Raw genomic sequence first — 15,941 nt, 5'->3', positions numbered from 1 at the left:
AATCCAATCATTGCAAGTGATCAAGGCCTCCACAATATCTGGAAGTAATGAAGCACGTGTCTCATCAATCACCCTACCTCCTACACTAAACGCCGCCTCTGATGCAACCGTAGTAGCAGGAACACTTAAAACATCACGAGCTATCCTTGCCAAAGTAGGAAATTTTGCTTTATTCACTTTCCACCAATGTAGAATATTGAAGCTCTCATTACTTGGAAACACCAACTCCTCCAAGTATTGCTCCACCTCTGATTTTTGATAGGCATGAATGTTAGAAGCACGTTCTTGGGCATACCACGCATGAAAAGCAGCCAAACTTTCTTGTTTCGAAGAACCGACAAGCAACTGACTACCACTTGAGCTACTATTTTCAGAAACAAGTGCAATGCTACTCATAGAATCAGAAGAATCACTCCTATACTCATAAAAAAGATCAACAAAACCATTACGGACCCTCTGAATATGCTTATTAGCATCAACACCATAAATAAGCCCAAAGTAGTATTCCACCAAGTCCATTTTAAATCTCGGATCAAGAACCACTGCAATTGCTAACACCAAAGAACATTCTTCCCAATATTTTTGAAATTTCACTCTCATTGGACCGGCCATCAATCGAATGCAATCATACTCACTTTGCTCCCATTTTTTCATTTCAAGTTGAATAAGACAAATATCGGGAAAAAACACATTTGAAGTCGGAAAAGTGGTACCACTAAAGTGAGATGTAGCATCAAAAAAAAATCTTCAAGCACCCACAAATCACATTTGCTACATTCCACTCATCCTCAGAAGGATTGTGCTTATATTGTTTGTCAATTTGCCCTAAGCGGTGGAATGCACTTTTCAAATCTAATGCAGCTTCAAGCATTGAATAAGTGGAGTTCCATCTGGTAGGAACATCCATGGGGACTTTCTTTTTATGATGTAACTTAACATGATTCACTGCAACATCAAATTTTTGTTTTCCATAAGGAGACCTCCCTAAATATCTCACACTTTCTCGGATTTTTGAAATAAGACTACCAATCACCTTCAAACCATCCTGAACAACTAAATTCAATATGTGTGCGCTACAACGCACATGAAACAATTGTCCACCCAAATGTAGTAATCCTTGGTCATGTAGCCATCGCTTTAAGAGTCTCACCATGACATCATTACTCGTTGCATTATCGACTACCATTGAAAATAACTTCTTATCTATGTTCCACTCTAAAATTAGATCTTTGATAAAACTAAACAAATGGTCTCCATCATGCGGGTAATCAATGCGTCTATAAGCAAGGATTTTCTTCTTCAACTCCCAATCATTAGTCACATAATGAGCAGTCAAACATGTATATGCAAAATTCTGATGGTCTGAAGTCCATATATCAGTTGTCAAGGTGATCTTAGAAGAGAGTTCATCCAAAAATTGATATAACTTGGCCTTTTCTATTTCATAAACATCAAGGACATCCGCCCTAACAGTGTTACGAGAAACAAGTTTGAACATTGGTTGAAGATTATTACAAAATATTTCAAAAAATTCATGCTCAACCATGTTAAAAGGATAATTGTGCTTGATTACCATCCTAGAAAAATCCATACGACTTCTCTCTTGATCGAATTTAAAATTTGCAGCCTTAGGAGTAGATTTAGAAGCAGCCTTACTAGCAATCCTAGGGGCATTTGGCCCTTTAAGTACTGGACATGTCTTCGACAAATGATTTTTTAAATGACTAGTCCCTTTCCTACTCTCTCTAACAAATTCCCTATTGCAATGCTTACATCTAGCTATGTCATTTCCATTAGGTCCTTTAAATTTGACAAAGTCATCCCATACCTTTGAAGTTAGTTTTCGAATCCTCTTTGTGGGTCCTTGAGATACATCGTCATCCAACTCGGCATCATCAGCAGTAATAGGTTCGCTATAATCCGAAGACATCTTTGGCTCTAAAACTCAAATATGCACTACACAAGAAATCAAACATAAAGGAGCAGGAGTTCATTTAAAAATAGTGTGCACCAATTTGGAAATTATATAGATTTGTGACTTAGTGATTTTTTTGTGATGTTTTTTTAAACTGTCACTAAAACTTATAGTTAATGACATTTTTTGTGACAATTTTTATATTGTCGCCGAAAATTAACAAATAGTGACGTTTTTTATAGTGTTTAATGAAAAATGGCATTAATTATAGGACATATTGGACAATAAGTCCACCTAGTAGGACATACACGTAAGTCCCCCTTTATTTACTTCTCTGTTTTTTTCTTGTTTTTCTTTTTTTGGGTGGTCATTATGAAGAAGTAAACTATGGTTCTTAATCCAGAGTAAACACAGGTTACCACCAAGAAAAGAGAGTAAACAGGCTTATTGACATAGCAAATTGGGTAAACTCTTTCACGTACTATTCAATCTTTCAAGGAAACAAAGAGATTGTAATTCAGTATAGACAACAAGGATAACCATCCCCAAATCATTCACCCACATATAAAATGTTGGGAAATAGGAGTAAGAGAATGTGTCGTAAGTTATAACTAAATACACAACTTTTGGAATTTTCAAAAGACAAACAAAGATCTTCTTATATATATATATATAAAGGTTTCACAGTTTATCCTCAAATTAAGACATTCTAATTCTAATTATAATATACAAAAGCATAGCCATCACTGTATTTAGCAATATAAAGGGCAGGAGCTAATTTATGTTGCAATGAGCAACAATGAGGAAGAAGTGGGGGTGTTCAGCAACTACCTGAGGTTTAATAATTTCTTGGACAGTCTTGAGAGCAAAATTTTCTGGTGGCCCTGACTCCAGTATGGCCCTCCTAAATAAATCCTGATTTACATATCATCGGTTCATAAAAATAGTCACACAATTAAAAAGTAACTAAATTTACATAACAATCCAAAAACAAAGAGTCAAATAGAGAAAAAGGAAAGCAGTTGTTTGTAACACATTTATATAATTTCGAATTCTAACTTTTCAAGTGACCTAGGTGAAAAAATCAGATCTTCATTAACAACATCATTTGTACTAGGACTAAACATCTGAGTGAGGCTCTCTGGGAAAGGTTGTCCATGAAAGTACCTACAGTTACTTCCATGCTTACAAAACCCCTTATTAAAATAGTGACAAGCTTTCGTTGGGAACTCGGATAGGGTTGGAGACTATGGGCTTCTCGCACACGTAGCTTCCGGGTAATAATAATCACTCGAAAAAGCTGAAATTCCTGGATTAACTGGCTCTAATTGATAATCCAAACCCATGAATTGAGTCTGATTTTGGAGTATGAAATGGGGGTTATGCATTGGTTGGTGATCGGGGTTGACTTGGGGGTCCCAGGAGGGATACGGAACCTTCAATGTTACAGGGGATGAAACCGGTGAGAAGGGATTAAAACCCGGGTTCATAGAAGGTGAAATTGGAGGTGAAACAACTGGTTTAGCCAAGTTCATCGAAGGTGAAATCGGAGGCAAAACAACTGGTTTCGACACTAAACCAAGTTGAATTTTGGTTTTGTATGTCAAATTATGGATTAAAGTGTCCGGTCCAAAAGCCAAACGAATCATTTCATGACCGCGGTCTTGTAAAAGAAGATACCCTATTATCTTCTTTGTAACATTCTCTGGTTCAAACTTCCGGATTCTACTAAACACAATATTAGAAGCCTCAAAAGAGTCCATTTTCACATCTAGTCACTCCTGAATAATAAATATAAAATAGAAATATTAATTTAATTGAAAAAAAATAAAGACCCGTATAGAGAAAGAACTTGCCAATCCAAATAATCTATGATTCAAGAACAGAAAATTATACATAGTGATCAAGTAAGAGTGATAAGTGATTTGTGTCAAACTTTACTGTCAAAAAAGAAAAGTATAAGCAAATCTAGGGAAACAATCACAATACACCCTTTACTGGTTTAAAAAAGAATAGGAAAAGAGAGAACAGAGAATATTGGAACAGATTTATCCAGATATAGAAACAAGAAAGATTGAATATTCGTCAAGATACAATCAATTGAAAGAATATTGGGGGGGGGGGGGGAAACTACTTGTATGAATCTTTATATCATACTGATGAAAACCCACATAAGTATTCTACACATCTACTTAACAAAAAAAAAAAAAAAAACTAGTAAGATTTCAAAAACCCTCCAATCAAAAATATTCATTTGCTCTTTTTTCAAACTTGACCTTCAAAGTTCTTTCTTTCCAGATTCAAAACCCTCTACAAACTAAATTCTTTTCACACGCCCCAAATTTAAAAATTAAAATTAAAATTAAAAAAAAATGCCCATAGTTATCAAAAACTATAAAATAAAAAAAATTAAAAAAAAAACTTCCACATTAACAAAACCCAACTCTCATTAACAAAACCCAACTCTCAAATCAATAAAAAGAAACAATAAATTCACGGTCTCCTTTGATCTTGTTCAATATTGTAACAAAACCCAACTCTCATTAACAAAACCCAACTCTCCTTGACAGAGCAATAGGATCAGATCTGATACATACAACTTTAAACCAAGAATCAGATCTGATACGGGTAAGAATCAGATCGGCAACAAAAACAGATCTGATACGGGGCAGAGACCCAACAAAAAAAATAAAAAATAAAAAGGAGCAGAGAGATGATCTCTTACAGTTCGTAGCTCCGATCTGACAAGATTTGGACTTCGTTCTTTGAAATTGAGCGTTATGAATCCAATCGGAGCAGAGAGCTCGATTTGGCTAGGTTCATCGTCATCAATCGGAGCATTTTCAGACAATGAGAGAGAGATTTGATCTTCAGACGATGAACTTCAACAACAGAACGCACTTTTCAGACGATGAGAGAGATCTGTTTATGAGAGATCTGATTTCAATGGAATCGGATTAGGCAAACAAACGGATTGGATCGGATTTATCCGAGTCCGACCCGTTTAAAATCGGGCTACACAGATACGGGTTAAACAGATATTCGGATTCGGATTTGCATAAATGGACCGGATTAATCGGATCGGATTCGGATCGGATTCGGGTTATACCCGATCCGTTGACAGGCCTTGTTTCCATGTACTGTACTTGCGTTCATGGTTTACGATATTGCGAGCATGCGTAACCGAAACAAGTGCAAATAAGAAAACAACTGTGCAGCCACATAGAAAGCCTGAAATTTCAGTCAACAGATTAAAGAAAAGGCTACAACAAATTAAAATATTCAGATGTAAAAGAAATTATTTTCGTAGATAAATCATTTGAAAAACTTTGTTGTAATATAATAAATCTTACCTAAGGTGAATGTTACTCTATGCCTTTCTCTCTTCGCTGGTCTCAAGATGTTCAACCCTTTACTTCCGTTTGAATTAGAAAAATGCTTGATGAATGTGGTTTCAACCCCTTCCATAAGCTTGGTAACCTGCAATGACCCAAATTGAATCATAAAAATTGGCCTTCTCTTTTTCTTCAAAAATTTTTTTTTTAATAGGAAAATTTAGTTTAGCACTTGCAACAAATAAAACTTGAATTTCCAAAATGATCCCAACACGGGCCGTTCTACTATTTGTCCTTTTAAACTAATAAAGTATTAATTTTTATCTAAAAAATCACCCTTTATCAACATTTCTAAGCACTCATTTTCAATCTTATCATGGAGCTTATCACATTGGGATCAATGCTCCATCCTCCTTCCAGCTCTGCTTGGTTCATGAGGTAACTGAAGCAAAAGAAACCAAATCAAATACTTATCACTAGGCTTACTTGAGTTCCATATCTCAACAGGAAATGGGATGATGGTTTAAAACAGCAAACCTTCATTGAACCATCAACCATCGTTGTTGTTCTTGGGAATTTGGGTAGTTGTTGAATTCAACTCTGTGAATGGTCTCATTCGCACACATATACTAAAACCTTTCGTTAGAGTACTCTTCAAAATATGGAAATTTTTGTATGTATTTTCTTGGATTTCCTTGACCAAATCACCTCCGCTTTGAATCTGAAGAGTGGAGAGAAATTCCTGACCTACCGCTGTGGCTGATTTTCGTGATGCTCATGACAAAGTCATCATTAACTCTCCTCACTCTCTATAATATTCTAGAAATTTCTACATGAATTTAAAATACTTTGGAAAGATCTAGAAGACTCTGGAAAACTAGAGAAATTTGGAAGATTCTAGAAGATCCTAGAAGATTTTGGAACATTAAAGAAGTTTGGAAAAAATTAGAGAAATCTAGAAAGTTCCAAAAGGTTCTAAAATATTTTAGAAAAGAATAGAAAGCTCTAATATGTACTAGAGTAGTCTAGATTGTTCTAGAGTGTAGGAAAAGTATGAGTGTATTTTAGAAAGTTCTTCAACTAGTATAAATATGAGCTGAGTGCATGTACTAAGTAATTGGACAGTTGAGTGAAAGAAGAGTGAGTCCAAAGTGAGTGGTCAAGCACTATCTAGTTTGAGGTGTCTCAAGGTCTTGTGCGAGGAAGACACAAAGTGTGAGTGCTTGAATATATATGTGAGTGAATAAGTGAGGTATATTAGTGTGTGATTGTGTACAAGTGTTTTGTATACTAGAGTGTTATCAATAAAGGTTGTATTTCTGGGTCCACCAGTGTGTCAAACTCAACAATTTGGTATCAGAGCTTGGTCGTTCGGAGACCGACACGAAGAGCTATTGAGATTGATACAAGATATTGTTGAAGTCAACAAGCGCAGTTGTTATGGTAGATTTCAGAAACTTCATCGGTAGATCTATGGGAGATTGTTGACGGCAAGGAAACTACATCACCTGGAGAAGAAAATGCAAAGGCCTTGCGAAAGTGGTAGATTAAGGTTGGAAAAGCGATGTTCGTGTTAAGGACAACTATTCAGAAAGAGTTATTGGAGTATGTTCGGGAGGCTACTACTTTAAAAGCAGTCTGGGACACATTTGCGGTGTTATTTTCGAAGACAAACGATGCACGACTTCAATATCTAGAAAACGAGCTCGTAACGGTGACACCAGGATCAATGACTATCAGCCAATATTTTCTCAAGGTAAAGACTTTTTGCAATGAAATTTCTTAACTTGATCTCGAGTCAAAAATTTGCGAGTCAAGAATGAAGTGCATTATTACTCGAGGTTTAAGACTCAGGTATAATAGGATGTCCGCTGTTAGAGGATGGTTCATTCAATCATCACTGGTTGAGCTTGAAAGTCTATTGGCGAAACAAGAAACTCTAGCAAAGTAAATGGCTAGAGTCACATTAAAGAATGAAAGTGAAAAAGAGACGTTATTCAATAGCAAGAAAAAACATAGACCGGTGGCAAGAACATGGAAAATCGAAGAGAGAAGAAGATGAATAATCACAAGATGATCGAAGTTATCAACGAAGGGGAATTCGACATGATGAAAATGATCGAAGAGTTACTAGATTTGGACGACACAACATAAGTTCTTCAAATGTGGCAAGATTTGCCACTACACAAAATATTTTCGGTTAAGAAGAAGACCAATTGAAGGTAATATGGTAACATCTAATGGTTACCAAGATGAGAGTGAAAAAGAATTGGATTTCCAAGCTTCATGTGTAATGTTCGAGACCGTGGAACTAGGTTACTTAGAAGAAGAGCCAGAATTTGAAGAAGAATGGGATTTTGAAGCATCTCCTATAATGTTCGTGGTTACTGAAGTAGATTCAGAAGAGGAGATAGACTTCGATAAAGGCGTACATGAGTAGTGCAACGCAGTTACCAAGGAAATGGATCCATACTCTATTACAGATGAGTCGACTCCTACAGCTAAGTCTCAATCTTCAAGAGTTAAAGATCCAGAAGCTCACCTACCAGGGAAGTTGGGGAAGCAAATAGAAGAAGAAAAAGTTGAATAAGTGATAAAGCTACAACAATCAATATCTGTAAAGCAATGTCAACACAATCCAAGGTATGTTGATGTAACCTTTGCTAAGATTAATGATATAAAGGAGCTAATAATATTTTAGGAACCAACAAAATTTAACAATTGGAGGAAGACAACAAAAGCAGATATTGATGCATCAACACATATTCAAACGTGGCACTCATTATCTAAATTGGAGGATGAGAATCCTACAGCTGGCCAAGGACGTGGTGTTCCATGGAAGAATAAAATCACTTCAAATAGAAGAAGTCATTACTGGATGAGATGGAGGCAGATTTATTGTGGTAGAGGACCAGGGTGCAGAAATACTCACGAAGAGTTTCTAAAACAACGTGGCAAGGTTACACAATCCAGAAAAAAGAGTTAGTGTTGAGGCGGAGTGTTAAGAGTCATCACTAATTCTCTTCACTCTCTAGAATCTTCTCTCTAGAATATTCTAAAAGTTTCCACATGAATTTAAAATACTCTGGAAAGATCTAGAAGATTCTGGAAAGAACTAAAGAAATTTGGAAGATTCTAGAATATTCTAGAAGGTTCTAGAACATTCTAGAAGGTTCTAGAACATTAAAAAGGTTTGGAGAAAACTAGAGAAATCTAGAAAATTTCGGAAGGTTCTAGAATATTTTAAAAAATAATAGAAAGCTCTAATATGTACTAGAGTGATCTAAATTGTTCTAGAGTGTAGGGAAAGTATGAGCGTATTTTAGAAAGTTCTTCAACTAATATAAATATGAGATGAGTGCATGTACTAAGTAATTGGACAATTGGACAATTGAGTGAAAGAAGAGTGAGTCCAAAGTAAGTGGTCAAACACTATCTAGTGTGAGGTGTCTCAAGGTCTTGTGCAAGGAAGACACAAAGTGTGAGTGCTTGAATGTATGTGTGAGTGAATAAGTGAGGTGTATTAGTGTGTGATTATCTACGAGTGTTGTGTACTAGAGTGCTATCAATTAAGGTTGTATTTCTGAGTCCATTAGTGTGTCAAACTCAATAGTTGAATTCAACTCCGTGAATGGTCTCGTTCGCGCATATATACTAACACTTTTCGTTCGAGTACTCTTCTAAATATGGAAATTTTTGTATGTATTTTCTCAAATTTCTCGGACCAAATCACTTCCGCTTTGAATTTGAAGAATGGAGAGAAATTCCTGACCTACCTCTGTGGCTGATTTTCTTGATGCTCATGGCAAAGTCATACCGATTGTAGAGCTCAGATTCTATGTTCTTAAGCAGGTTCGCCGGCGAGATAGCGATCCTGGGATTGGGGGTGATATTGAGCTTAGGCTGCTGATGAGTTGATGGTTGAGATGGACTACTTACTGGGGACCGAAGAAGAGTCATTGAGAAGGAAAGTGGTGGTGGTGCTAATGGAAGATGGTGGTGATGGGTGGTTTTTTTTACCTGTTTGTACTCATTCACATACTCACCTGCACAGCTTGCAATCTCCACAGCTTCCCGGTGGACTTGGTTAAATATTGTTATATGAGAGAGTGAAAAAAACCACCAAACTACCTTCATCATCATCATGTAATTCCATTAGGAAAATCTTCAAACCTGTAGCGATCCCGGTTTCAATCCTTCTTTCTTATTTTGCCACTTCGACTAGGCCGGTCGGAGATCGAGCTGCCCGGTCAGCTCGTAGGGGTCCAGGGGGCAGCGCCCCTTGGCGGGTCCTAGGGCAGTGCCCTGGTGGGGTTGAGGGGCAGTGCCCCCGAAGAAAAAACGCAAAATGCATTCGAAGTTGCCTGTCCGCTCGAGCGGCCGTTTATGCGCTCGAGCGGAGAATATTTGATTTCAGAAGTTTGACATGTCTACAAAAGTACTGGGTAAGTGTATTTGATGCTCGAGCAGGGCTTTCCACGCTCGAGCGGACCATGTTATATCAGTTCGTGAATCTGATATTTCAGATCACTTTTGTATCTCTCTCTCTCTCTCTTTAAAAATCTTTTCCTCTTCCTTCTCTCTACATTTCCATATGACAAATTGGATCAAAACCTTGATTTCTCAAGATCCATTAGAGTTCTGCCAAGAGTTCTACCATAAGTTCTTATCAAAGTTGATTAACTTCTCGAGGGCTTCCTTGTGTGCGGTGAAGATCGAGTTTCGACACCGTTGGTTTTGGGGGTTTCATCTCATTTCTTCTTCAAAACTTGAGGTAGGGATTTTCTTAGAGTTATATATATATATATATATATTTTCAAGATCTATATGATTTTTGAAATCATCTTTCGATAGCTTTGAAAATTGATTGTTGATTGGAGAAGTTGAGCGATTTTGAAAGTGGGTTTGTCTCTTGTTCTTTTAAAATAATCTTATGAGTTTTGATCTTCGTTAATTAAAGAAAAGATGATTTTGGAAAGTTTTCTTTCAAAAGATTTGAGTTGTATAGTTTTGGTGAGAAAACCTAGAATTTGTGGGGTTTTTTTTTTTTTATGAGACTGAAAATCCATGATTGATATTATTATATTTATTTTGTGTGTCAAAATAAATGAATATTTGAAAATTTTCTTATTTATATTTATGTAAATGATGAATTTTAGGAAATATGAGAATTATTGTTCATTTTGAAAATTATTGTTCAAAACGTTGAAATAGTCTTGAAATGACTAATTGCTGAGGATACTTGAGAAGAGGAAATTGTATTATTCCTTGGATGATGAATTGGAATAAAAGTATTTATATTCATCTTGTGTTATTGGCATATCAATTCATTTGATTACATTAAACTTTGAAAGTTGATTTGGAAACTTGCATTGAGAAAAGAATGTTGAGAAACAAGTTTCCATGAATTGGTTTTGGGGTAAATACGGTGGTAAGTCTTGACATGTGGTGTAGATGAAATTGAATAGGTGTTGAGCCTTCCAGTTAATACTGGTAAAAGTGATAGATTATAGGCGTCGAGCCTTCTAGTCAATGCTGGTAAAAATGACAAATTGGTAGTACTTGTATAGTCTACTTGCAAACACCGACCTAGGGATTACCAGAGTCGTATTTACCGCTCTTAAAATGAATTGTTACGTTTTGAAGAAATGAAATAGCATGACATCATTGAGCATGATAGTTTTCAAAGATGAAGACATGATTTTCTTTCAAAACGGCATAGCATGACATCTGCATTTCATCTCTTGAAACTTGTATAAAGTGTATATACTTTGTTAAGGATTTCCTACTGGGCTCTATGCTCACCCTATAGGATTTTTGTGCAGGAAAAGATGTGGTGATGCCGCCTAACTAAAGGCGAGGAAATGTGTGTTGAGAGTACGAGACTCTCATTTTGCTGTGATTCTATGTGTAAGCCAAATGTTGTATGTGTGTGGGTTTGAATAATTGTTTTCTGTAACCAGGCTCAAGCCTTGGAAACTTGTAAACCCTTGGGGGTATTTATTTGTTCATTTTCTTGTTGTTGGATTAATGTATTGTTGCATGAAGAACTACTGTATCATGTAATGTACATTTGGAGATTTATATTTGGTTTTCCTTGAAAAAGCCATGATTGTTGTCTTATCATTTGGGTTAGAAATTTGGGGCATTACAAAACCAAACCCACTGCTGATGGCAATGGGTGGTTAAATGGCCTCTGGAAGGGGTTGTTAGCCCCAAGGTTATTTAATTCTAAGTTTCTATTGATTTTGATTATGAACAAATATTTTGAACTTATTTTTTTATTTGAAGTTTTCGAAATAAAAATATAAAAAATTGCACTTCATAAATTCTAGAAGTCATATGACTATAAAGTATCATTTTTAATGATTTTTGGGGCTTCAAAACATGAGCATCAAAACTTGGTTGCAAAACTCTATCTTTACTTAAAACAGATCTAAGGGTCAATACCAAGATGGCAAGGGTCGACACCAAAATGAGGCTCAAAATGCACAAGTGTTCTAGCTGCAAGGGTCGACACCAAAATAGCAAGGGTCAACACTAAATTTCAGAATGCAATTCAGCAGTAAAGGTTAACACCAAGAACTACAAGGGTCGAAACCAAATTTCAGAATGCATTTTAGCAGCAAGGGTCGACACCAAGAAAGATAAGGGTCGACACCAGAGACATTTGAGACTCAACGCAGAGAAGAGAGAGAAGCAAAGGGTCGACACCTAAATCTGCAGGAGTCGACACCTGTAATATCTAGGTTTAAAAATTCAACCTGCCAAATCATATCCAAATTACTGCAGATCGTTTCTCAGTCACTTTTTTAGAGTTCTGTGCATAATATGTCATATTTTCTAACCTCTGAACAGATCTTTTGGAACCATATCCCCTCCAAGAAGTTGACCTATGCAGAAGAGCATTAAATAAAAAGTATGTGCATTAATTGATCCTTCCCTTCCCAAAACCTGTCCACAGTCTGCAACTCACCATACTCTGATCAAGCCGAACCACTATAAATCCTCGTGTCAAGCTCTTATTTCCTTTTCTTTCATTTTCTGTGCATTCATTTATTATCATCTTTTTAATCACTTAGTCTTTGGTAATTTATTCTTGGACCAAATTTTTAAATTACCCAATTCACCTCCTCTTGGGTTGCCTACCTAAATAACAGGGGTGATTATTCAATATTCCCATAATATGGACACGTGGTGCTTCATAAAGTTTTAATTGATAGAGAAGGGTTGGGGCCCACGATTTATGTTGGAGATGAGAGAATAACATGCGGCTAAGTAATTGGTAATTAGCTTGGAGTATGGTCACGTGATATTCCGGGATTATTGAATAATTTTTCCTCTGAAAGTGGTGAAGAGAGGTGAGTCTATCCTATGTGGTAAGGTGTACAATATGTTAATAATTGATGGTTTTGATTGGGTGGAGGTTTTCAAGAACACCCTCCTTTAAATTGATGGTGTGAGATCTCGTCTATTGAAAAGAGTGTGTGCGAATGCAATACTCTTTTTGTTATTTTACGGGAATTGAGATGTTTGTAATGCAAAATTTTCATTACATTATATGATTTAAAAGTTATCAAATAATCATCATAATTTATTAATATTTTAAAAAGAATTGTTACAAATTCCTAAATAATGTAATAGAAATCCTCTATTATCACTTTAAAATAAAAAAATATTATAATATTTTATTGTGGTATTGTGTATTAGTTTTTAAATCAATTTTGTTAATTTCTAGTTGTTGTATACTAGTGGTGTGTTTGATATTGTAATATTTCTTATATTTCGTTGGCAAGTTTCAATTCTAACCAGAAAGTTAAAAAGTATTATATCACTCTTTTTATTTTTTTATATATCTTTTCATAAAAAGTTACTAAGTTACTAAAATAACATGCCCTCAAATCGATTGACCAAAAAAAAAAAAAAAAAAAAAATTGTACATATTGATGATTTATTTGATTGATTTAATTTTTTTACGTGAATAATATAAACAAAGGTCTTGACAAAATAAATAATTTAAATTATTGAAACAAAATTCATGATAAGTTTCACATACCTAAACAATATCTTTCTGTCCAAATCATGGACGGAATGGGGTCTAAAGTGTTCAAAATTTCGTTAAAGATAAAAGGGAACCTCAGAAAATATCATACTCACTTCATCGGAGCTGCCAAGGTAGGAGTTGTCTACCATCTTCAAGTAAGCTTTTGATGCATTTCTTGAAGTTATCTTCAACAATTAGGTATAAAACAAACAACATAAAGTTAATAAATAAAAAATAAAAATCTAATTTCCATCCTTAACCAAACCAAATAGAATTTTGAAGACTGCTGAGATGGAAAGAGAATTTGGGTTTTTGAGATAGAAAAATATACCTTGTCATATTTCTTCATGATCTTTGAAAAAGCCAAGATATTCAAGAAACAGTTCATTTATTAGAACAAATATCAAACGCATTTTCATATAAAAATCTCTACATGGAAAACATTTTTCTACGAAAAAGTTTTTTTTACAATAAAAGACTTTTTCTAAGTTTCGTTTGCGACCATAATTCAGAAAAAAGAAAAAAGAAAAAAAAAATTATCAAAACAAACGAAGCATAAAAACATCCTAAATTACCCTACCTGTAGCTCTTAAGAAGGCGAAGCTTGTGATAAAACTCAACCAAAGCCCGCTTAAGTAGTGATTCAACTTTCTTTAGATTTTCCCTGCTGAACTTAATCTCATTGGAATCATGAACACTGAGAAAGCTTTTGATGGTGGAAGGAGGAGTCTCAGGATTGTTGTTCATCTTCACATGAGTAAGTATTTCCAATGGGGTTGGTCTACTACCCCTCAAGTTCTTTAGCTTATTGTGTTCTTTGCCATTTTGTTTGATGGTTTTGATCTCATTATTCACAAATTTATCATCACTAGCATATTGATCATCTAGGTCATGACCATAGTTGTTTGACCCCTCTTCATGTATTTCTTCATGTATGACATCCATGGAAGCTCTTCCTACACACATTAAGCATAATTAAGAGCATCATTCAGGATATTTAGGTATTTTACCTAGTCTTATTATATAATGGAGTTTCAAACGGATAAACAATACAATTTTGTCTCATCTTCTATTGACTAGTTACAATTAGAGATTCAAAAAATCAATTTCAGGAATAAAGAGTGGCATTAGAATATAAAATAAATAAAATATAATAATTAAAAAAAATTATATACTTTTGTTGGGAAAAATACGTGTTAGTGTTAGAGTTGGCCACTTGGCTTTAAAATTTACATCGGAGGTATATGTCAAATGCCAAGTATGCAATTGGCATATTGATTGGAGCGTTTAAATTTTAAAATTTTATTATTTCACACGGCACATGGTAAAAGTGACATCTCCCGTGAAAATACTTTGAGGTCCCTTTTCTCGCTTTTGAAGTATTAATTTTAACATAATAATATTAAAAAATAAACATGAGACGTTAGATTGTCACACATATTTTTGTTTATAGTGTGCTAATGAAAAAAAAAATAAAAGGGAAATATCATATTAGTGGTATTTGTAAAAAATAATTATCAATCAATAATAAATTTTAAAAATATTAAAATTAAAATCATCAATTTTTTCACAATTTGTAATTATTTTTTCAAACTAACTCATGATAAAAGAAAAGGACATATAATTTGATATTGAGTTATGGTAGGGATCCTAAATAATCTACTAAATTTTTTTCCAAATACATATAAATTTGTTTAAGTGCCATACTATTTAATAAATTATTTACAATTTATAACATTTTCCTTTGATATTTCTCATATTGCTACACTGTCACTAATATCAATTCGTTGCAGTTGGCACAATTGAAAACCTTGAATAAGGCATGAACCTTCAAAGTCAACAATTATTATCTACAATAAAATCCTTGAAAAAGACACCAAAGCTAAAAATCTTTCTTTGGAAAATTTAACCTTCATTTTTTTTTTTTGATTAATTTAGCTTGATTAAATTAGTTTTGTTAGAAATTTTTTTTAAAACTTTTTTTAGTTTGAATATGATAGTTGTGAGAAAAACAAAACAAAATAATTATGGTTTAGATGTGGCATTTTGTCTTATTAACTTATTTAGAGGTGGTTTGGGATAATCTAAATAAGTATATTTTTGACTTTTTATGAAATATGGGTTGAGTATGGGTTGAATTTGAAGTGATGTGGTAGAGAAGTGATGTGACCTAAATAAGATGATTTGATTTAAATAAGATAGTGACCTTTTGACTTTTTTCATATTTTTAAGTTATGACAAACAAGACCTTAGTCTATTTTATCTTTTTTATACTTATTTAGTCAATTTAACTCTTACCAAACGAGGCTAAAATAACACAACAAATCAAACCATTGAAAATATTAATTCAGTACAAGTTTTGAAACATGATTATATATTAATAACAAAGGATTTTGTTAACAAAGTGTACTAAATATTGTTAATCACTTCCACTATCATAGCAAAGAACAAAGTCAATAAATATGTTTTTGTTAGAGATTAAACTATTATTTTCTCTAATTTCTTGTATTTTAAAATTATATACTCTCTGTAGTAGAGTTTTTTTTAATATTTTTTAAATCATAAAAGTAAATGCATTTTATTTTTAAATAACATTTCGCATATTTTTTTAAATTTCTTTAAATACCCTCCATTTTCAATCATAATT

General features: G+C 34.2%; 1 pseudogene across 1 annotated transcript in view; it reads right to left on the bottom strand.

The window, feature by feature from the left end:
* Window positions 1-14,245, bottom strand: part of LOC114288026 (phosphate transporter PHO1 homolog 3-like) — a 34,674-nt pseudogene extending 20,429 nt beyond the window's left edge. Inside the window, exons 1-5 of the transcript XR_014363364.1 lie at window positions 13,876-14,245; window positions 13,626-13,675; window positions 13,408-13,479; window positions 5,269-5,395; window positions 5,062-5,146 (exon numbers count right to left, since the gene is read on the bottom strand). The product of XR_014363364.1 is annotated as a phosphate transporter PHO1 homolog 3-like (transcript). The remainder of the gene's footprint in view (window positions 1-5,061; window positions 5,147-5,268; window positions 5,396-13,407; window positions 13,480-13,625; window positions 13,676-13,875) is intronic.
* Window positions 14,246-15,941: the final 1,696 nt, after the last annotated feature.

The sequence above is a fragment of the Camellia sinensis genome, chromosome 3 (assembly GCF_055761805.1).
Source record: "Camellia sinensis isolate YWXY chromosome 3, ASM5576180v1, whole genome shotgun sequence".
NCBI classification, from domain to species: domain Eukaryota; kingdom Viridiplantae; phylum Streptophyta; class Magnoliopsida; order Ericales; family Theaceae; genus Camellia; species Camellia sinensis.
This window is presented reverse-complemented; position numbering and strand designations above follow the sequence as displayed.